Here is a 24,054-nt window from a genome sequence, read left to right on the forward strand (position 1 = left end):
TGGGATTTTTTTTTTTTCCATTACTGATTCAATCTCTTTACTGAGAATCGAAATGTTCAAATTTTCTATTTCTTCCTGCTTCACTTTGATAGGTTATATGCTTCTAGGAATTTATCCACTTGTTCTAGGTTATCCAATTTGTTGGCATATAGTTTTTCATAATACTCTCTTACATATATTTGTATTTCTTTGTTGTTGGTTGTTATTTTTCCTCTTTCATCTGTGATTTTGTTTATTTGAATCCCTTCTCTCTCTCTCTGTCTCACTCACTCTGACTCTCTCTCTCTCTTTGTAAGTCTCTATAGAAGTGTATCAATTTTGTTCATCTTTTCCAAGAATCAGCTCCTGGTTTCATTGATCTGTTCTATTGTTTTTTAGTTTCTATATCATTTATTTCTGCTCAGATCTTTATTATTTCCTTTCTTCTTCTAGTTTTGGGTTTTGTTTGTTGTCCTTTTTCTAGCTCCATTATGTGTAAGGTTAAGTTGTTAATTTGAGATTTTTCTTGCTTCTTCAGGTAGGCCTCTATGTCTATAAATGGCCCTCTGAGAATTGCTTTTGCTGCAGTGCAAAGGTTTTGGACCATTGTGTTTTCATTTTTATTTGTTTCCATGTATTTTTTTTATTTCTTCTTTGACTTCTAGGTTCCCCAACTCATTGTTTAGTAGCATGTTGTTTAACCTCAATGTATTTGTGGTCTTTCCAGATTTTTTGTTGTGGTTGATTTCTAGTTTCATAGTGCTGTGGTCAGAAAACGTACATGGTATGACTTCAGTCTCTTTGAATTTGTCTTGTGGCCTAATATGTGACCTGTTCTGGAGGATGTTCCATGTGCACTTGAAAAGAATGCATTTTCGTTTTAGGATGGAATGTTCTGAATATATCTGTTAAGTCCATATAGTGTGCTATTCAAAGCCACTGTTTCCTTGTCGATTTTCTGTTTGGATGATTGGGTCCATCAATATAAGTGGGATGTTAGGGTCCCATACTATTGTTATGTTATTATCAGTTGGTTCCTACGTGTTTGTTATTAACCGTTTCATGTATTTGGGTGCTTCTGTATTGGGTGCATAAATATTTACAATTGTTTTATCTTCTTGTTAGATTGTCTCCTTTATTATATAGTGTCCTTCTCTGTCTCCTGTTACAGTCTTTGTTTTACAGTCTATTTTGTCTGATAAAAGTATTGCTACTTCAGCTTTCTTTTGACATCCATTCTCATGACAAATCTTTCTCCCCTCACTTTCAATCTTCAGGTTTCTTTATATAATGCGTTTCTTGTGGGCAGCAGATAGATGGGTCTTGTTTTGTTTTTTTTTTTTAAATCTCTGTCCACCTGTGTCTTTTGTTTGGTGTGTATAGTCCATTTATATTCAAAGTAATTGTTGATAGATATGTATTTATTACCACTTTCTTAATTGTTTTCTGGTTGTTTTATAGCTATTCTCTGATCCTTTCCTCTCTGGCTCTCTTTCATGGTTTCCCAGTTTTCTTTAGTGACATATTTGGGTTCCTTTCTCCTTATTCTTTGCATATCTCTTAGTGGTTTTTGATTTGTGTTTGCCATTAGTTTTGTATATGACACCTTCTGAATATAGCAGAATGGGTTCATGGCCTCCTAAGTTCGAATCCATTTGTTACTCCTCTCCCCATCATGTTTTAGGTATGTGGTGTCATACTTACCATCTTTTTATTTTGTGAATTCCTTGACTGACTTTTTACAGAAAGACTCGTTTTTACTGCTTTTGTGTTTACTGCTTTTCATACCCTGACTTAAAGTCTTACCTTTCCACTCAAACAATCCCCTTTAATATTTCTTGCAGGGCTGGCTTAGTGGTCATGAACCCCTTTATTTTTTGTTGATCTGGGAAACTCCTTATCTCTCTTTGTGTTCTGAATGATAGCCTTTCTGGATAGAGTATTATTGGCTGCAGATTTATTCCTTTCATCACTTTGAATATTTCCTGCCACTCCCTTTTGGCCTGTAAAATTTCTGCTGGAAAATCAGCTGATATCCTTATGGGATTTCCTTTGTGTGCAACTCTCTTCACTTGCTGCTTATAAAATGTTCTCTTTATCACTACATTTTGCCATTTTGCTATCTATATGTCTTGGTGTGGATGGACCTCCTTTGGTTGATTTTGTTGGGGAATCTGTGCCTCCTGGATCTTGATATCTGTTTCCTTCCCCAGATTAGGGAATTTTTTATCTATTATTTCTTCAAAAATATCTTGCTCTTTTTCTGAGATCCCTGTAATATGAATGTTATTACGCTTGATGGAGCCACTGTGTTCTCCTAAGTCTATTCTCATTTTCCAGAATTCTTTTTTCTCTCATTTGTTCAGCTTGTTTACATTCCATTACTCTGTCTTCCAGGTCACTAATTCATTCCTCTGCTTATTCCAGCCTGCTATTTAGTCCATCAAGTGTATTTTTAATTTCATTTATTGTGTTCTTCATCTCTAATTGCTTCTTTTTTATCTTTGTTTTAAGGGTCTCACTGATGTCTTCCACTCTTTTCTCAAGTCCAGTGAGTATATTTATGATCATTATTTTAAATTCTCTATCAAACACGTTACTTATATCCATTTCACTTAGGTCTCTTGCTGTGGTTTTTCCTGTTTATTCATTTGGGACAAATTACTCTCTGTTTCCATTTTGTCTAACTCGCTGTATCTGTTTCTGTGTGTTAGGAAATTAGGCTATGTCTCTTGCTTTTGGAAGTAGTGAGAGGGACATGTGCTTTTAATTAGGCCCCTTCCACATGGGGTGCCCAGCTGGGGAAGGGTGCATAGTGGCAGGTTGGCACCTTTCTCTGACTCCACAGGGGATGCACAGCCACTGAGGAGATGCGGGCCAGCTGAGGTGCTCAGTAAAGTCCTCCCTTGGGTGCCCAGTGCTACAAGCCACGTGCACAGCCACCATGGAGGCAGGCCCCCAGCCGGTGCTGCTCTGCTATACACCCATGAGGGTGCAGTTTTCACAAGGTGCACTGATCCTCTGCAGAAGGCCAGGAGAGGCAGTGGTGGAAAGGTTTGAAGAAGTCTGTCTGTCGAGGGGCCTACAGCCCTGACGTGGGGGTGGGTGGGGGGATCGCACAGCCCTGGGACTTGAGGCAAGCCTGGATGCAGGGCTGGGGCCTGTTGTAAACATGTTAGGTAGTGAAGGCCCGCATCGTGCTGGTTTTCACGGATGGCTTCACACAGAGTGTGTTTATGCTGGAGGGTGTGGTGTGGCCATGGTGCCCCCTGGCTCTCTGTTCCTGCAGGAATCCCTCAAGAATTCTGAGGTCAGTGACTACTTGTCCCTTCCTGAGGCCCCAGGTGCCTTTCACACTGCTGTTCCCAAGCTGTATCTCCAAGGGCTGTTTGCTATGCTAGTGGGGACTCAGCTTCCTGCCACCCTCGGGTCTCTCTGAGAACCAAGCCTGCTGATTTTTAAAGTTCTAGGCTTTAATTCTTGCTGCTTGTATGCACTCACAAAATCTGGCTCCACTCATTTTTTAATGTTTATTTATTTATTTTGAGAGAAAGAGACAGAGAGAGAGAGAGGCAGAGAGAGAGAGAGAGAGAGAGAGAGAGAGAGAGAGAGAGAGGGAGAGAGAGAGGACCTCAAGCATACTCCATGCTCAGTGCAGAGCCCAATTAGGGGCTCAACTCACAGTCGTGAGATCATGACCTGAGCCAAAATCAAAAGTCACGTGCTTAACTGACTGAGCCACCCAGGCTCACTGGCTCTTCTCAGTTTTAAAGCCAAGTGCCGTGGGAATTTCTCCACCTCTCATGGGCTCGATGTGCTAGTCTGTTTCTTGCCCATCTTGGTGCCCATCCCTCCTTCCCTCCAGTGTTCAGACCCCAGTTCCTGCAGGGTCCTCACCCTTCCTACCGTCTTCCATGTAGCCACTTCCCTACATTGAGTTGTGGAGTTTGTTGGGTCCTTTTCTGGTTGTTTGCTGCGGTGCACGTGTTAACTAGTTCATCTGTGGGATGAGGCGAGTTTAGGGTCCTCCTGCTTGGCCAATGTCTGCAATACCTATGTTCCGTTGCGGTTATTAAGGCTCCTATTAAGTCTCTGATTTGTACACAGCAAGGTATTTTTGGATGACACTATTTAAAATGTTTTGGATTTTCTTTAAAATAATCCAATAAGTGACAGTGTGTGTGAGGATAGATAGAAATGAAATAAAATGGGTCATGTCAACATTTCAGCGCTGATAATATTTTTAAATAGATGAAAAACACATGCTACTTTATTAGTCTATTTTCTCCTGTATTTTATTGTACTTTTTTCATCTATGTCCTGGATGTTTAAACTTTTAATAATAAGTTGTAAATGTATTCTTGCCATGTCACATCTCCAGATGAGGACACACCCAGGCTGACAGCGTGATTGCAGCCTTGGAAGACGTAAGCAGGGGATCCCGTTATGCTAAACCTGAAGTCCTGACCCCCAGTAATTCTGAGATAAATGGGACTGTAGCGGGATGCTAAGTTTGCAGTAATCTCTTGGGCAGTGATATAGAACTCATACAGTTACCATTAAATTGCTGACTACAAACCAGTGATTCTACTCAGCTATGTTTGTCACAACCATCAAACAAATTCAGATAATTTTTTATGCTATAGAGTAAAAATTTGAGTAGTTTTTCAAAGTTCAGACCAATCAACAGGCTATCCAGCTAAATGCATATTTGGTTCCTCCAAATTACAAAAGCCCAGGACAGTTCTTATGCACCGCCCACACTCCAGGTAGAGACAGACCAGAGAAGCGCCCCGATGACATCAGGGAGCGTATGCCAATTGCTAAATCCAGGGGCTGGTTATGGTGTGGACGATGAGAGGATGGCCTACGAGATCCCTGGAGGGTTTTGAGTAGCCTGTGGTCAACACATCTACCCTCAGTGTAATTTCCCTGTCTGGACTTTGTTCTGTCCACTCCTGGCGATGAAGTTGCTTTTGTGGAAATAGAGCAATGCGTAGGTAGAGTGAGAAACCATTTGCATTTCTGGAAAAAAATTCATGAATAGAAGCTGTCTTGAAAAATACAGCTAGCTATAAATAAATCAATTATTCTTTTAGCATGCGCTTCTTTCTTCTGAGCTATATTTCAATATTTCAGTCAAAAATATTTATGAATTCTCTTTGAAGGGCATTGACTCCTGCTACCTAATAAGTAAGAAAGGCTTGGGTTTTAGATGAGCAGTCTAGACTCATTAAATAGCATAAAGCTGATGGCCAAAATGGGGTACATTTCTGATGCTTTATGAAGGTTAATAAGCCTTATTATTCTGACCTGATAATCAAAACATAAAGCACATCTTGCAAAATGATTCAATGATTACAAAAGTGCAAAGCAGAATATAGTCTTTTAATCGACAAATAAGATGTACATAAGAAGCTCATATTACTAGTCAAATTAAGTTCTGAATCTAATTATAAGTTCAAAGAATTATTGGTAGAAAGCTATGTGGTACTCTTAGTAAGAAAATATGGTTTCTCTTAGTGATGTCAGAAAATTTCTATTTTAGTTATAAAAAAATTTTAATGTCATTTATTTTTGAGAGACTGAGAGAGACAGTGTATGAGAGGGGGAGGGTCAGAGAGAGGGAGAGACAGAATCCGACGCAGGCTCCAGGCTCTGAGCTGTCAGCACAGAGCCCGACACGGGGCTCGAACTCACGAAACCAAGTTCATGACCTGAGCCGAAGTTGGATGCTTAACCAACTGAGCCACCCAGGCACCCCTAATTTCATTTCAGGTGGAATACCTGAAATGATAAAATTCTAGTAATTCGTTCAACTTTGAATGGCTTTCAGGAGACGCTTCGTTCAATTTTGAATGACTATCAGGAGACACTGAAGGTAAAGTAGGTTAATAGGAATATGGGTTAACATGAGGGAAAAGTCCTTGGAGTAGAGGAAAGTCATAGCTTTTGAAATACTTAATTTTGTGTATACCTAGACGAAGCTGAAGGTTTGACCATTGTTGCAGGGGAGGGATTCCTGGGGACGTGGCACATCACTTCTAATTATTTTAAATATAGTAAAACCTTGGTTTGTGAGCATGATTCACTCTGGAAACATGATTGTAATCCGAAGAACTTTTATAGTGGGGAGCCTGGGTGGCTCAGTCAGTTAAGCGTCCAACTTTGGCTCAGGTCATGATCTCGTGATTTGTGGGTTCAAGCCTCACGTCGGGGTCTGTGCTGACAACTTGGGGCCTGGAGCCTGCTTCGGATTCTGTCTCTCTCTCTCTCAAAAATAAATAAACATTAAACAAAAACAACAAAGTACATGTATATCAAAGTGAATCTCCCCGCAAGAAATAATGGAACCCCAGATGATGATTCCACAACCCAAAAATATTAATATAAAAATGATTACAATACTATAATATAATACAAAATAATAAAGAAAATACAAAATGTAAAGAAAAAAAACAAGTTAACCTATATTTCCCTTTGAAAACCTTTGTGGCTGGTGTGGGGGAGACAGGAGAGAGGAGGGTTACTGTGTAGGACAACTTTCACTATCACTAACAGAACCACTGCTGTCTGTTGGCTCAATGGAATCTTTTTCTGCATAGGGGCCATTGTATATGCTCGCACGGGTGCTGACTACAGTGCAGTTAATAAACTCTTGTCACGTACTGTATTTCATGTAACCGGCAACAGGGCAGCAGAGGAACGGGTCTCTATCTGCAGGCAGCCTGACCGAGAATGAAGCAAAGCCTTCCTAACCTTACTCTTGTCTGGAAAAGCAAAGGACCGTCCACAGGTGCTTTGAAGGGACAGAAAATACACCAGTGCCAGTTGTGGGCACTTTCCAACATCCTGAAAAATCACTGATTTCTGCCAAACACCACAGCCTGAGACTGAGCATCTGAGAATGGGAGAAGATCACCCCCAATCCCGCAGCCAAAAAGAGAGAGACAGAGACAGAGACAGACAGAAGACCCATTGGCTCAGTGTGATCATGCAACCTTCCATGTGCTACTCGTATTGCAAGACATCGCTCGTTTATCAAGTTAAAATTTGTTAGAAAGGTTTGCTCGTCTTGTGGGACACTCGCGGACAGTTGCTCGCAATCCAAGGTTTTACCATATTACCAAAGAAATAGGACAGTGCAGCTTCCTTTCAACTGTGAGTGTCTTGGGACACATCCCCCAGAACTGACTCGCTCTGGCCCTGCCCCTTCTAGATTCAGACCCCGTGTGTGAGCAGCAGGGTCCCAGCATAGAGGAAGTGAGTAACTGGCTGTAAAGCATCATAAATCAGGGCCCCAGAGAAAATGTTAGAGCTGCACCTGCAGGGACATCTTCTAAGAAGTGGAAACCAGCAGAACCGAAAGCCCGCCAACTCTGGCTGGATGCCCAGCCACAGTTTTCCAGAGCAAAATCTGAGGAACACCGTGGGAATCTGCCCCTGGTGTGGCGGGAAGCCAGGAGATGTGAGTCAGGCTTACCAGAGAGTTTAGATTTAGCAGAAGGCTCATGAAAGGCCTTTTTCAGTTTGTGTTTATCTTCTGTATCTTTTCAATGTTATGTGTTATTCACCCACTGTCCACAACAAAGTCTTCAGAAATACATTTTAGAGGCAGACTCTTATCTCTGTGGATAGGGAGAAAGAGGGTCGGGAAACCCCATCTCTGAGGGTGGACCAGGGAGCAGGTTAGTGCTGCACCTGCCGCTGCCCCACCCCTGACCCCCCAACCCCTGACCCCAGCCCGGCCACAGGCCCACAGCTCTGGAGCTGCACTGGTATTTCTCAGCCTGAGGCTCCATGGGCACCGGGGTCACCTACTTCTTATGCTTCAGGCCAGAAGCAACACGGAGCTGCCAGGGATCTAAGCCCCCAGCGCACAGCCTGGGCCCCTGTGACTGCTGTGTGAGCTCCACAGCTCTGCCACCCACAGGACGACGGAGTGACTCGGGTGCACCGGCTTCTGGGCTTTCCCCATGGGGTCAAGTTGTACACACGCTCAGAAGTCGCTCTCTGGGCTCCTCCCCCCCAGGCTCAGTTACAAAACACACTACCTGTGCTCTAAATCTTGTGTCAGGGTCCGTGTGCTGAGGGAGCCCGAATGACACAGGTGCCTCCAGACAGTCCTAATGGAGCCCTGGCATTGATCCCACTGTCGGTGGCTTGGGGAAAGGCACTGACCCTTCCAGGTGTGGCACGACATTTGAATTATGCTGACCTGTGACCCAGGTGGAAAAGGGTGCATTGGGTGACCGAGTGTCCCTGTAACTGCAGGGACGTGGAGGCAGTGATCATTCAAAGGACTGGGATATGTTTGTGGGTTCCCGTCTGTGAAGTGTCAGCTCGAGTTAGCCGACTGTTAACTCCAAAACTAGGATAAAAGCAGAGTTAAGTGACTTTTGGTCTCTGGCAGCTTGCTCCCACCCCTCGTCACTGCTAGGCTCAAATGTCAGCGTGTCACCATCAGAAGCTACTGTAACAGATTTGAGACAGGAAGACGTAGCTGTTTTCTATCAAACGAGTCACAAGGCTCGAGAATGCACTTGGACTTTGATCTTGAGGATGCTGGAATCGGAGTTAAGTGATGTAAGACTAGGAGGACCTTGGGGGGCTTCTTGTCTGTGCCTTCAGGCTGGATGTCCTTCTCATGGGACACGGGAGCTAGGCCCAGTCCCCTGCTGAGGTGGCTCCTTGGAGCTTGGATAAAATCACCATCACCCTAAACTGGGTGGAAATGCTAGAACTACTTCATTGGGGTGTTAGAGAGATTGCCAGAAAGCTCAGAACGATGAACATGTTATTAATATACCTGGGAACACACCCCCTTACACAGTTCTCCAGGAAGGGTCAAAGGGCACACACTCTTCACCAAAGCAGTAAATGGTGTGCTAAGTGGGGGGGGGGGGGCAACGTTGTTTGTATGGATGGCGGCCATCTCCCCTGTGGATCTGGCCTCTCTCAGGGATGCCCCCATAGTCAGAGGCCATGGCAGCGTTCCAGAACAGCGTAAGGTGTTATCTATACTCAGTTCACAGAGGCAAAGTGACATAATGACTTTAATGAGCAGCAAGGCCAGAAGATCGAACCCACAGGGTGTGGGGTGTCGTCTGATAACCCTGGAACGCCCTGTGGGTGAAACAGATGAAGGCGAAGGAGGGCATTGCCCAACTTAGAAATATGTGAAAGTCCTTAAGAGCAGGTGAACAGTAGGCCCATGACAGCCATCATTCTAGAAGATCAAAACGTACCACCTTTCCAGACTTGAGCCGGATCTGAGACAGAGCGTATCTGCAGAAGGAAAGCCCCAGCGATGAGGCAGCGAGGATATATACAGCATGTCTGCTCCTCCTGTTATAGAAGAGGCTTCAACCGCTTACCAGAGTACCGCTTGCTGGAGGAAAGGGGATACTGGGCTTCTACAGGGCCCATCGCGTGTGGGTTCTGACACCCGTGCCGTCACAGCTCCGCGAGAGTGGGCCGGCACAGAGACGAATCCATGCCCTGTCCTCTCCCTGGTCCCCGAGTGCAAAATCAGCAGCAGTGTAATTAGCAGCTGGCAGAATCCTCGTGCTGATGTACGAACAGGGACACTACAAGGAACAACCACGCGGAAGCCACTGAGCAGTCCCCTCTGTGGCCAAGGCGGGGAAGCAGGATTCACATGTCACCCCAGATCGGGTGAGAGGGGTTCTTGTCACACATGAAGACCAGGGGGGCCACGTGAGGGCACGTACATATCTCCACTTCACTCAGCCTCTGTCTCCCCAAACTACAGATGGATACCAGCACGTGGCAGTGAACCATAGTGATCCTCGCCGGGAGTCACAGAAATCTGCTGGGTGCGCTGTTAATGGTGCAAAGACTAAACACAGCTTCTGGACGTTGTGTTAAAGTATCTAGATCATAAGTTGCTTTTAATCCCCATCAGGTGGGATGATGAGAATCGATTAATGTTCATTAGAAAATCCAGTGAAAAGGATCCCTGATGAGACACATGTGCCAGAATCTGGGTGACACCCTACAGATATTCAGGGCAAGCCGAAGGTTTTGTGGGGCCTGTGGTCTGAACTGTGTAAGGACATCCCTTCCAAAGAATGGACAGTTGACTGTATTCCGTGTATCCAGTCTGCTGAGCACAGACAAAGCCCGAGGCACCACCTTTTAGGTTGTAAACGTATGTCACATTTGGGAATGGTCATGCCACTGGCACACATAGAGGAGTGTCAGTTTGGCATAGGGACCAGAGAAAGTGAAGCCACTGTGAATGTTGAGGCTATGAGGTGAGCGGCCTTGTCCAGTGGCCCACGGAATCTGACAGATTCCTACTGGGATAGTATGTGCGGTAGATGAAGTTGTCGTATGAGATCTGAGTCATGTCATGAACTGCGAGGAGTCTAGGTCACAGTCCCGGCACGTATGTGGCCTCAGAAGGGACAGTGCTGCCATGAGACTTAGCACAGGTGTGTCTAGAACTGCCCATGGGGGTCAGCATGGTCATCACATGGGGCGGGCACAGTAGTAGGAAGTGACATGTTTAGCCCTGAGTTTGAACAGGTCTGGAGGAGACAAGAAAGTTACCGAAAGCAACTGGAGGCAGGACCCTGGACAGGGGCAAAGGGCCTGACCTATCAATTGGAGTCTTGAAGAATCCCATTTAGAAAAGCTGGATACAAAGAACTCCGAGGATGTTCTCACGGGGGAGGGGAAAAGGTGTGGATTTGTGTCTTGAGTCAACATTCACACAGACCCCAGCACAGAGGGGGAGATAAACCAGCAGGATTGCACAGCACTGGCTCAGTGGGGCTTAGGAAAAGGGGACATGGGGGTGGAGTAGGGGTGAGTGTGGATCTAGAGACGCATCTCCCTCACAGTGACTCACATGGTGAAGACTTCTGGGGTAAGCTGGCCGGGTCTTCCTCTACATAATGCCTCTTTCTAGAACATTCTTCTTTTAGCTGGTTCTCTTTGAAAAGAGAGTCCCAGGGGTTCCAAAAAGAGTAAGTAAGACTGAAAACCGCTGCTGGAAAGGAAACATTCAGAGGACCTATGACAGGTCTGGCTCTCCAGGAGTTTACAATGTACTTTAGAAAGTAAATCTAGGGTATTTACTTCTATACGGAAATATAAATGGACAGTGTTGTCCAAATTATTCAGACACAGGAGGGATTTCCTCCAACCAGGAGAGGAATTTTCAGCAAGAAGTGGAAGCTGAGTGGAACTTTTGGAGTCGAAATCTGACTGAAAGGAGTCAGGTGAGGGAGGATGAGGGAGAGCAGATTCCAGGCAAAGACCGTCATGGGCGAAAGTTTGCACGCGTGTATTAGTTTTCTATTGCTGCTGTGACGTTTTCCACCGACTTGGGGTCCTAAAACACGCCCAGCGTTTTCCCGTAGTCCTGTGGGTGGGAAGTCCCGCATGGTTCTCACGGGGCTAAAAGTCACGATTAGGGCAGGTGTCCTCCTTCCTGGAGGCTCTGGGGAAGAGTGCATCTCCTCGCTCTTTGGGATTATTGGCAGAGTTCGGCTCTCCTGGTTGTGAGAGTGAGTCCCCGTTTCCTCACTGGCTGGGAGCCCTCCCCAGCTACAGAGGTGACATTCCCCGGCCAAGGTGGCGACTCCCTTCTCTCTGGCTCACCCTTCTGTCTTTTCTTCTTCACTCTTGAGGACTCATAAATTTAGATTGAACCAAGGAGCTAGCTCAGGGTAATCCTCTTATCTTAAAATTAGTTCACTAGCAACCCTGATTCCACTGCAGTCCTGATTTCTTTTTGCCATATAAGGTGACACATTCACAAATTCCAGGGATTAGTACATGGGTGTCTTTGAGGATGGGAAGGAGAGCTTCAGTTTTCATTTTGAACAGTGGGCTACATGTGTGTTGTGAGGGGTGGATGAGAAGGAGGGGTGCATGAGGCAGACTTGCCTGGAACCCACGCCTGTATTTTAGTAAAGATGAGTGAGCCTGAGACAAAGGCAGAGGCAAGCCAAGTGCAGAGCACCGGGTGGGTTTGTAGGAGGCCAGAAGGATGGGGATCTGCACAAGGTTCTTGCCACTGTACCCGGTACAGGGGCGGGCAGGATTGGACACCACAGGTAGGAACACCCCTGCCCGGCAGGCTCCTGTGGGTTGCAGGTGCAAATAAAGGTGAACGTGTGTTTGGGCAGAACAGGGAGAATGGGACACAGGGGCTGGGATGTGAGGCATTTCTAACCTGTCAGCATTTGATGGTGTATTTGTCTGTGTAATACTTGCATCGGTATTGTAAGACCAAATCATTGAATCAGACTCTTGAGGACAAGAGTTAAGAAATGTGCATTCCAGTGGGTTCTAGAGAAGCACCAGAGAGCCAGACAGCGCTGAGCCACAGAGGAGACTTCGGCACATAGCCCTACATGGCCTATGATGATGAGAAATAGTGAATACACAGTTCACTGAAATACACGTTCAAAAGGAAATATTTCATCCAGTACAGAAATTAACCCCTCATAGCTGGACCTTTAAAATTTAATATTTGTACATATGAAACCCATTTCCCCTGCATTTGGATAATACTTATATTCAAAGTAATGAAAAACATTGGCTCAAAGTTGTATGACCTTTCTTTACTGGAAGTTTCCACTCAGAACATCTGGGTTCGTCCCCCTGGGGTACATTCCCCTGGCCATACGGAGTAACCAGAATTCTATTCACAGAGGATGTTGTTTCGCACGAATTTGAGTGCGTGGAGCAGAATGAGAAACACAAGGACAGTTGAAAGGGCTTTTCGTGCCTGTGACATTGACTTGGAAGGAGTGCTGAACCCATGGGTTTGGGACATACCCTACCGGCAGGGGCACCGCCGCCTTGGGGGCCCGCTGTGGGTGAAGCAGGAGAAACCAAAAGGAGAGTTTACCTTTTCTTCCCTTGGGGTTTTAAGGAGGACCAGGGGCCCTCTGAGGACATTTCTACAGGCAGTCAGCTTTCTGACATGTAAATCTGGTTGGATTTCCTCCTAAAGGTCCTCAAAGTCTCCTTTGCCGTGCAGGATAAAGTGTTAAGAACTTAACAAGTTAGTCGATTGGGTACCAGACTAGCCTCGTCACCAGTCGCTGGTCAGACTGGGGAAGAGCGGACGAGCTGTGTCACCAGTTACTGGGCAGACTGGGGAAGAGCCGTCTGCAGGTGCGCCTTCTGGACGCAGACATCCCCCACCCCAGACACAGCTCTGCAGGCCAGCTGCCCCCCCGCGTGCTAGGGGGTCACGTCAGCCTGTGCCCTGCCCTCCTTCAGCTCGGCATCAGCATCTCCCGGGGTCCTATTTCTTGACAACGTATTATTGCTTAAAATGCATGAAAATAACCTGCAATGAGTTTGTGCTCCTGCCCCTAACTGGGTCTTCTCAGGCATTCACCGAGAAGACGGTTGTCCTGCGGTGTGCTGAAATCGGACAGACAGCTAAGAGCGTGGCTCCCTGCCCCTCAGCTGCCACATGAGGCCTCACCACCCACCTCCTTTCTTGCGATCATCATCGCGCAGGGCGAGCGCGGAAGGACAAGCCGGGACGAACCGCATGCCCTGGAGCCCGATGCACGGTCGCTACCTGCCTGGCGATGCTCTCATGAGTTCTGCCTCCAATGCCTCCTACCTTCCTGGGCCACAGGGAGGTTGGGTAAAGGGAAACTGGGAAGTGGTACGTTAGGTGAACATGAAACATGCTGAGAGCATTGCTGGACACTGGTGCTATGGAGCTTCTAGAAAGTACTGCGAGCATTCCTGCTAGTTTAGTTTTTAGGAAGACATATTCTGCAACCAACTCCTTTAGAAATAAAGTTTAAAAGGAGATTTTAGGTCTCATTACAGTACAGTATGTACATCTTAAATACTAAAGGGGCAGAGATTAAAATAGAACTTTCAAAAAATAAAATTTTCACGCACTATTTATTGACATTAAATACCTCCCCTGGGACTAGCATGATAATAGTGGTATCACAGAAAACAGGAAAATAAGAAGACATAACCCTGTGGATGAAGCATTTACATCCACTCCAAAAGTCAATAATAACTTAGAAGATGACACTTGAGAACAAGAGAAGCAGATTCAGCTGCAAAATTTAGGTTTACCCATCATTCTGAGAAGCCTGACTTCATTAAAAAAAAGACAGTTCTTGTGCACAAATACAAGTGGAATGATAGCTTTCAATGTGCTAGCACCATTGGAAGAACTGCCTAACAATTTGAATTATGCTGGGTTTATACCAGTGTCAATAGGTGTTTTGAATATGTTGCCTTCAGTCAAGGTTCTATTGTGTAATACAAACCAAAGTGGCGTTTAGAAGTAGATTCCAAGAAAGGTAAAACACCGGGCATAATTATGGGTGCTCTTGTAAGCTTATTTACAAGTTCAGTTTATGCGCTCTTGTAAGCTCATTTACAAGTTCAGTATATGGGGGTAAATAGTTTTGTGACAAATTCAGTTCGGGGTAGAATGCAACGGTGTGGTTAAAAACGTTCATAGGGCATTAAGGCATGTAGGATCGCAAATGTGCTTGGAATTCACCGTGGAGGCACAGAATGATAACAAGCTATGATGTAAACCAAATAGAAGTTACAGTGTGAGTTACAAACGTCTTCAATATACAGACGTTCATTTTACTACACCGTCTGATAATAACCCTGCAGTAGTGCGGCACAAGGATTGTGGAGGCATGCAAATGCCAGCTCTGCTGGACATCCTTGCCCGCCCGCCTCACCTCACCTCACCTCACCTCACCTCACCTCACCTCACCTCACCTCACCTCACCATCCTTTTGACCTCTGAAGAGCTGCTTTGCAAATTCAACATAACTGCGCATGATGATGGTCAACTTTTTTGTAAACAAATATTGTATTTCTAATTATGTTTCTTTTTTTAAATATATGTAATTTATTGTCAAGTTAACTAACATACAGTGTGTACAGTGTGCTCTTGGTTTTGGGGGTAGATTCCCGTGAATAGTCGCTTACATACAACACCCAGTGCTCATCCCAACAAGTGCCCTCCTCAATGCCCATCACCCATTTCCCCCTCTCCCCTGCCCCCCATCATCCCTCAGGTTGTTCTCTGTATTTAACAGTCTCTTATGGTTTGCCTCCCTCCCTTTCTGTTTATAACGATTTTTTTTCCTTCCCTTCCCCCATGTTCTTCTGTTAAGTTTCTCAAGATCCACATATGAGTGAAAACATGATATCTGCCCTTCTCTAACTTATTTCACTTAGCATAATACTCTCCAGTTCCATCTACGTTGTTGCTAATGGCAGGATATCATTCTTCCGCATTGTCAAGTAGTATTCCATTGTATATTTAAACCACATCTTCTTTATCCATTCATCTGTTGATGGACATTTGGGCTCTTTCCAAGATTTGGCTATTGTTGAAAGTGCTGCTATAAACATTGGGGTATGTGTGCCCCTATGAGTTAGCACTCCTGTATCCTTTGGATAAATTCCTAATAGTGCTATTGCTGGGTCATAGGGTAGTTCTATTTTTAATATTTTGTGGAACCTCCACACTGTTTTCCAGAGTGGCTGCACCAGTTTGCATTCCCACCAACAGTGCAAGAGGGTTCCCATTTCTCCACATCCTCTCCAGCATCTATAGTCTTCTGATTTGTTCATTTTAGCCACTCTGACTGGTGTGAGGTGGTATTTCAATGTGGTTTTGATTTGTACTTCCATGATGGTGAGTGATGTTGAGCATCTTTTCATGTGTCGGTTGGCCATCTGGATATCTACTTTGGAGAAGTGTCTATTAATGTCTTCTGCCCATTTCTTCACTGGATTGTTTTCAGGTGTTGAGTTTGGTAAGTTCTTTATAGATTTTGGATGCCCACCCTTCATCAGACATGTCATTTGAAAATATCTGTTCCCATTCTGTCAGTTGCATTTTAGTTTTATTGATTGTTTCCTTTGCAATGGAGAAGCTTTTTTATCTTGATGAGGTCCCAATAGTTCATTTTTGCTTTTATTTTCCTTGTTTTTGGAGATGTGTCAAGCAAGAAATTTCTGAGATTGAGGTCAAAGAGGTTGTTGCCTGTTTTCTCCTCCAGGGTTTTGATGGTTTCCTGTCTCACATTTAGGTCTTTCATCCATTTTGAGTTTATTTTTGTGAATGGTGTAAGAAAGTGGTCTAGTTTCATTCTTCTGCATATTGTTGTCTAGTTCTCCCAGCATCATTTGCTAAAGAGACTATCTTTTTTCCATTGGGTACTCTTTCCTGCTCTGTCAAAGATGAGTTGGCCATACATTTGTGGGTCCAATTCTGGGTTCTGGGTTCTATTCCATTGGTCTATGTGTCTGTTTGTATGCCAGTACTATACTGTATTTATGATTAGAGCCTTGTAGTACAGGCTAAAATCCGGGATTGTGATGCCTCCTGCTTTGGTTTTCTTTTTCAACATAACTTTGGCTATTCAGGGTCTTTTGTGGTTCCATACAAATTTTAGGATTGTTTGTTCTAGCTTGGAGAAGAATGCCAGTGCGATTTTGATTGGGATTGCATTGGATGTGTAGATTGCTTTGGGTAGTATTGACATTTTAACAATATTTGTTCTTTTAATCCAGGAGCGTGGAATGTTTATCCATTTCTTTGTGTCTTCTTCAATTTCCCAGTTATATTTCTATTATATTTCTAATTATATTTCCATGTTCAAAAAGTTGGCTGAAGGTTTTAAATCAAATATTCAGTGAATACACGGCCCAACACTTAAACTTTTAAAGTTTACTAACAAATTATACTTTTCTTAAAACAATGCAACTTGATGCTATGACTGTTTTTTTCAGATAAAAGCTAAGATGGAATTACATAAATTAAATGAAACTCCAAACGGTATACAAAATGTCATATCAAAATGCCTTGACTTGTGGAGTAGTATTTTTGCTAGAAATGTAATTTTTTATACTAGTTTTCTTGGGTGCTTATTACATACTGTATACTTTGCTCATTAAAAGTGTACAATTCAGTGATTCCTAGTATATTCATGGTATTGTGAAACTTTCACTGCAGTCAACCTTAAAATGTCTCTGTCATCCCCAGAATAAACTCTGTGCCTTTTAGCTATAACCCCCAGCACCGATCACCTTATCATTCGCAGCCCTGGCCAATCACTTCTGTATCCACAGATCTGTCTTTTATATAAATAGAATCATACAATAGGTGGTCTTTAGTGTCTCATTTATTTCATTTAGCGTGTTTTAAGGCTCATCCATGTTGTTATGTGGTTAACTAATACTCTGTTCTATGAATATATCACATTTTATTTATCCATCCATCTGTTGATGGACATTTGGGTTGCTTCCACTTTAACTATCATGAATAATACTGTAAAGAACATTCATATACATGCTTTTGTGTGTGGATACATGCTTTCATTTCTCATGGACATGTACCTAGTAGTGGGATATCTGGGTCAAATAGTAACACTGTGTTTGAAATTCTGAAGAGCTACCAAGCCATTTTCCAGAGTGGGAGCACCATTTTGAATTCCAACTTCTGCACTGGCCACGGGCACCCTACCCGCTTCGGTGCCACCCATAGCTCTACCCGTATGGAGCCATTCTTCCCTTTCTGCAAGGGTAGCCCAGGTTTGCCAGCAAAAGTTCTGTCAGTCCGTTTTCTACCTATCAGGTGTGGCAAGTCCAAATGCATTCCTCATCTCAACCCTTAGTCTCCACTCCCTTAGTCCAAGATGGCGGGGTCTTAGCTGACACAGCATTTCCAAATACTTTGAGTCTCCTGTTTAGGTCATGAGGACACACCATGAGACGAGACGGTCTTCCACAGATATTTCCTCAAAATATCCTAACCTGGATCATATGTTACTTCTATTGTTAACTTTTTTAGGAACTTCCATTAGTACTATTCTGCCTAATGGCTGTGCCAGTTCACATTCCTACCAGCCATGTACAACTGTTTCCTTTCTCCACATCGCCAACAGTATTTGCTGTCTTTTTCATAACAGCCATTTCAACGTGTGAGATATCTCGTTGTGGCTTTGGTTTGCATGTCTCTGATGAATCGTGATGTCGAACATTTTTTCCTGTACTGGTTAACTTCATATGCTTCTTCTGAGAAATATCTATTCAGGTCCTTTCCTTGTTTTTAAATCAGGTTATTTTCTTACTGCTGAGCTTTTTGAGTTCCTGGCATACTTTGGATATTTCCTCCTTATGAGATGCGTTTGCAAGTATTCTATCCCATTACACGGGTTGTCTCTTCATTCTGTTGATTATTTCCTTTGCCGTATCTGATGCAACCACACTGTGTGTTCTTGCATTCATTGCCTATACTACCATGTGATCCAGCAAACCTCACTTACACATAGATTTGCTTCTGGGTATACATCCAGAAGAAATGGAACCAATATCTTGAAGGGGTGACGGTACCCCTATGTTTGTTGCAATATCATTCACAGTATCCAAGGTAAGAATCCCCCTGAGTGTCTGTGGATGGATATCATCTAGCCTTAAAAAAGGAAGGAAGTCCTGTCATTTCTTCAGCATACGTGAATGTGGATGACATTATTCCATGTAAAATAATGAGTCAGGCACAGAAAAAAACAAATATTTCATCATCTCCCTGTACAGAGAATCTAAACGAGTTGAAGTCATAGAAACAGAGAATAGAATGTTGGTCGCTAGGGGTCGGCAGGTGGAGGAAACAGGAAGATGTTGGTATCACCGTGTAACGTTTCAGTTATGCAGGATGAGTAATCTCTGGAGATCTAATGTGCCACGTGGTGACTATAGTTAATAATGCTGTACTGAGTGCTCTACATTTGCTGAGATAGTAAATCATTAACGTTCTCACTACACACACACACACACACACACACACATGCACACACACAACTATGTGAAATGATGGATGTGTTCATTAGCTTGATTCTTGTAACAACTTCACAGTGTGTATGTATATCAAAATAACATGTTGTACACCATAAATATATAGGATTTTTATTTGTCAATTATACCCCAGTCAAGATGGAGGAAATACACTACTCGTGGCTGTAGCAAAGTGTCTGGCTAAGCTGTTGGCCCACTCTCCAGAGTGAATTTTCTAATTTTAGTGTTCTTCGCAATCCGGATGGAACAAGAACATTCCAGATCACCGAGTTCTTGTTCCTTTTTCTTAACGATTCCTCATTAGGTTCATCTCCTTGCTCTCTTGTGTTATTTCAAGCAGGCAGGAGACACCTGCACCTTCACTGCTTTGCTTGGGACTCCTCAACTAAATATGCAAGTTCATTATCTACACATTCTGCATTCCTCATAACTGTGGGGGCACGGCCTCACCGAGTTTCCTCCACTATAGACTCACCTGCCCCCCATTTCTGTTAGCGTGGTCTTCACTTCCTTCTGAGGCCTCACCAGAAGCGACTTCAACCTTTATCTCTGCCAACATGTTGTCCGTGACAATTCGTGTGTTCTCCAAGATGACCGAAGTCTTCTCTGTCATGCTCCTGACTACACTCGGGGCTCTTGCAAGCCTCCAGGCCTGGTTTATGTGGCATCTCAGATTCTCCCAGCCTCCACCCGTTACCCAAATCCAAAAGCCACTTCCATGTTTTGAATTATTTTTACTGCAGCACCAGATTCCAAGTAAGAAGATCTGTATTTGTTTACATGAGCTTCCACAAAAAGTGCCTCAAACTTGATGACTTCACATGATAGAAATGTATTCTCTTGCCAAAGCATAAGAGACTGTTAAAAACTGAGAACAAACTGAGGGTTGGTGGGGGTGGGAGGGAGGGGAGGGTGGGTGATGGGTATTGAGGAGGGCACCTTTTGGGATGAGTACTGGGTGTTGTATGGAAACCAATTTGACAATAAATTTCATATATTGAAGAAAAAAAAAAGAAATGTATTCTCTTACGGCTCTGGGGGTCAGAAGTCAAAGCCCATGTGTGTGTAGGGCTGCTTTCCCGAGGCCCAGGGGTACCCCATCCCTTGTCCTTCCCGCATCTGGTGGCAGCCACTTTCCTTGCCCGTGGCTGCTCACCGCCCCTCCCCATCCGTCCTCCATCTTCAGTGTCCCCTCCCTCCCATGTAGCCCTCTTCCGCGGTTCTCATGTCAGGACACTTGTCAACACTTAGGTCCCTCCCCCCCCCACCCCCCCCCCCCCCCCCGCATCTGCTGCTGTCATCTCATCCCCAGGTCTTTAACTTAATTACATCTGGAAGAGCTCTTTTAACAAATAAGGCACTTTCACAGATTCCAGAGAGTGGGACTTGAACACTTGTCTCTGGGGGCCACCATTCAGCTCACTGCAGAGTGTACTGACATCTTGTTGACTGAAGTCTCCGGATCCGCGAACACGTGCCATATTTCCACTTCTTCACACTTTAAATCTTCCAACAACCTTTGTAGTTTTTAGAGTATAGGGTTTGCACTTTCTTTTGTTCAATTTATCCCTTAGGTTTTCATTCTTTTTTATGCTTCTCTACATGGAACTGCGTTCTTAATATCATTTCAGATAGTTCATTGCAGGTATATAACAATGAACTTGTGATTTTGTATCTTGCTGAACACATTTGTCAGATCTAATTTTTTACTGGATTCCTTGGGGCTTTCTGTATACAAGGTCATATCACGTGCAAATGGAGGTGACCTTCCCGACTTCCCTGTCCAGGCTGCTTGCCTCATATTTTGTCCCTTCCTGGCTGGAGCCTCCATATGGCGGGAGTGGAGGCATGGACATCCATGCCTTCTTCTTGTTCCTCTTCATTTTGTTGATCTTTTAAGAGTACCAAGTTTTCCACTGTGTATGCTCTGTTTTGTTAATTTTCACACGCATCTCTCTTTATTCCATTTCTTCTGCTTGGTTTAGGTTCTGTTTGCTCTTCCTAATTTAGTGTCTTGTGTCTTGTGGTGGGAGGGTAGGTTACTGATTTGATATCCTCCTGTCAAAAAATTCATGCATATGCAACTAAAAATCCCCTGTAAACCCTGCTTTAGCTAGGTCCAAGAGGTTTTGGTATATTTTGTCTTCATATTCGTTCACTTGAAGGTGTTTCCTAATTTTTTGGTGATTTCGCCTTTGGCTATTTAGAAACGTGTTGTTTACTCTCCCATATTTTTTCCTTGCCTAATCCTTTCTTCTTCAAGTTAAGTCCACTACTGAGCCCCTCCACTGAATTTTTCATAAATGTTCTTGTAATTTTCAGTTCCATCATTTTTATTTGGTCCTTTTTTAAAATATGATTTCTCTGTGCTTCTTGGTATTGCATGTTTGAAGACGTATGTAATCATACCTTCCTTTACTTCCTTTAGGATGATGTCCTATAATCCTTTCAACATATTTATACTAGCTGCTTTGAAGTTTTTTAAAATCTGAAATCTGGTCCCTCTCAAAGACAGTTTCTGTGGCCTGGTTAATTGTGTTTTGTTTCTGTGTATGGGTCACATTTTCCTGTCTCTGTGTACCTCCTAGTTTTTCTGTTTTCGTGTTGAAATTTGGATGTTTTTGATAATGTAGCAACTCTGCATATACTTTCCTACCCTCCCCTGGGACTCATTATGGTCGTTCACGTGCGTATCAGTGGCTGGCTGGACCATTTCGGTGAAGCCTAGCTTCTGAGCACCGCGAAGGCTGTGTTGTTCCTAGAGGGCACGGCGGCATGCACACTGTCACCGGGGGACGCCGCTGGCTTTAGCAGGGCTCCGTGTCTCCTTCCTGACCACCCCAGCCTCTCAGCTCCGCTAAGCTGACAGGTCCTGCTCCGCCGTCTCCCACAAGAGCCAGCAGCAGACGTAATTTCAGGAACTGATCCAGTTACATTCTGGCTCCAGCAGAGGGGTTGTTTCTGAAGCCCCAGTCTGAAGTCTGTTCTGTTGCCACAAGGACTTCCTGGGTCACCTCTTCCCTGTTTCTGTCTGGAAAACTTCCTGCCCTGTGGCTTAGCCCAGATCTCTAGTAAAGCTGTGGGTCCCCTCTTCATTCCTTCTCACCAAAACCATTCTTTTGGAGAGTATCCTTAGGATGGAAGTTTCTCACACTCTGTTTCAAGCTGGGGAGCGCTTCTGCAGCCTGTCCCTCCCCCGGGCTGTTGATCTGAAGCCGGTACTGGGTACTGGGGATGGTGGCCCGTTTTGGGGTGACACTGCTGCCTCGGAAGCAGGGCTCTGGGGAAGGGTGGCAGTCTCTGGTCTTCAGGTTTCCCTGCCTCTGTACGCAGAGGAGAAGGGAGCCTCTGCTCTGAGAGGGAGCAGGAGCACTGGTGGGAGAAGTGAGAAATGTGGATGTCCCACCCCCCTCCCCGCCCAGGAGGTGCTGTGCCCTTCCCCTGGAAGGAGGAGAGGGAGTCCAGCGTTGGGCTTCACCCATCTACGTGAATCCCCATCGTCCTAGTCCTGGGCTCCGGGGTGCGCGGGCGGGAGAGAGGTGGGAGTTCATGGTTCGAATGCCACAGACTCGTCCTCTTACTCAGTACTAGTAGGTTTTCCTGAATAAATGTTTCCCCATTTGCAGTGTATTTTTAAGACCATTTCATGAAATGTTGTGTGTTCGTTCTTCTTCTTTTTTTCCACCAGTTGCTACGGTCTGAATGTTCGTTTCCCCTAAAAATTCACATGTTGCAATCTCCATGCCCTATGTAAAGGTATCAGGGGTGGGGCTTCTGGGAGGTGATTAGGCTGTGAAGGGGGAACCCTCATTAATGGGATTAGTGTCCTTATACAAGAGACCCCGCAGGGCTCCCTCACCCCTCCACGTAAGGGCACATGAGAAGGACAGGGTTATGAGCCCAGAAGACCTCACTGGAATGTAACCACGCTGGCGTCTTCATTTTGGAAGTCCAGTCTTCATAAGGAAGCAAATTTCTGTGGTTCGTAAGCTACCCGATTTACGGTATTTTGTTAGAGCAGCTTGAACAGACAAGGACACTAGTCGTACGTCTTCTGTGGAAAGCATGTCTGCACCGGTCCTCTGCTTTGCCATCCTGAAGAGAGGCTGAGAGATCTTAATTTTAATTGGATAAATTCTATTTGGTTTTGTAACAGAAAAAAAAAAAAAAAGGCCGATGATTTTACACCATCACAATTAGGCTAAACACTTAAAATAATGAGAAAGATGATTAATTTGATAATTTTTGTCTTTCAAAGTATTTGTCAAAGGAAAATACTCTTAATTCATATAAGTTGCAGTAATCATTTTGAAAATAATGTGCTTTTTAGGGGCACCTGGGTGGCTCAGTCGGTTAAGCGGCTGACTTCGGCTCAGGTCATGATCTCGCGGTTCGTGGGTTTGAGCCCCACGTCGGGCTCTGTGATGACAGCTCGGAGCCTGGAGCCTCCTTCGGATTCTGTGTCTCCCCATCTCTCTCTCTCAAAAACAAATATTGAAATTTTTTTTTAAAAAAGAAAATATGTGCTTTTTAAAAGTCTTGAACAGTTATTTTGTGGAGCTGCACACAATTTGGAATTTACTCACGTCAGCCTCCCATTTACAGATTAACTGTGCATATTGTGTCTGTTGCCGGAGGGGTTGAGTGGCTTTTCCCAAGCTATTTAGTAGCAGAAAGAAGTGGAATCCAAATATTTGAACTAGTCGTTCAGGGCAAACGGTCGGTTAAGTGCAGACTTGCACAGCGGCTTTGTCACACACATCACAGATCAGCTCGGCCGTAGGGAGGACCCCTGTCCCCCACTTGGAGTGTGCTCTTCCTCAGTGGCCTAGGGAAGCGTGTGAGCATGGAGCTTTCGTACCCGCTACTTTATTAAAGGCAAATAAGGAAACAGCAGCACAGTAGAGCTTGGGTACCCCGCAGGTGGGTTTGGGATTTGGCTCCGGTCTCTGGGCAGGGGCAGGGCTGGGAGGGGAATGTCTAGGAAGCGTCAATGGTGATCTCTTGAGACCATCTTAGCTGGGTTGTAGACTCAGCCCATGATCTTAATTGCATTTGTGTGTGTGTGTGTGTGTGTGTGTGCGCGCGCGCAACACGACAAACTGATTTAAAATATGGTGGAGCTGTTTTGTTAAGGGCGTGGTCCTTTATTTTATACAACTGAGTATTAGAGCTCAGTTTCGTAGATCAGTTTTCCAGGTGGACCCAAGCACCAAA

This window comes from Prionailurus bengalensis, chromosome D2 (assembly GCF_016509475.1).
Source record: "Prionailurus bengalensis isolate Pbe53 chromosome D2, Fcat_Pben_1.1_paternal_pri, whole genome shotgun sequence".
NCBI classification, from domain to species: domain Eukaryota; kingdom Metazoa; phylum Chordata; class Mammalia; order Carnivora; family Felidae; genus Prionailurus; species Prionailurus bengalensis.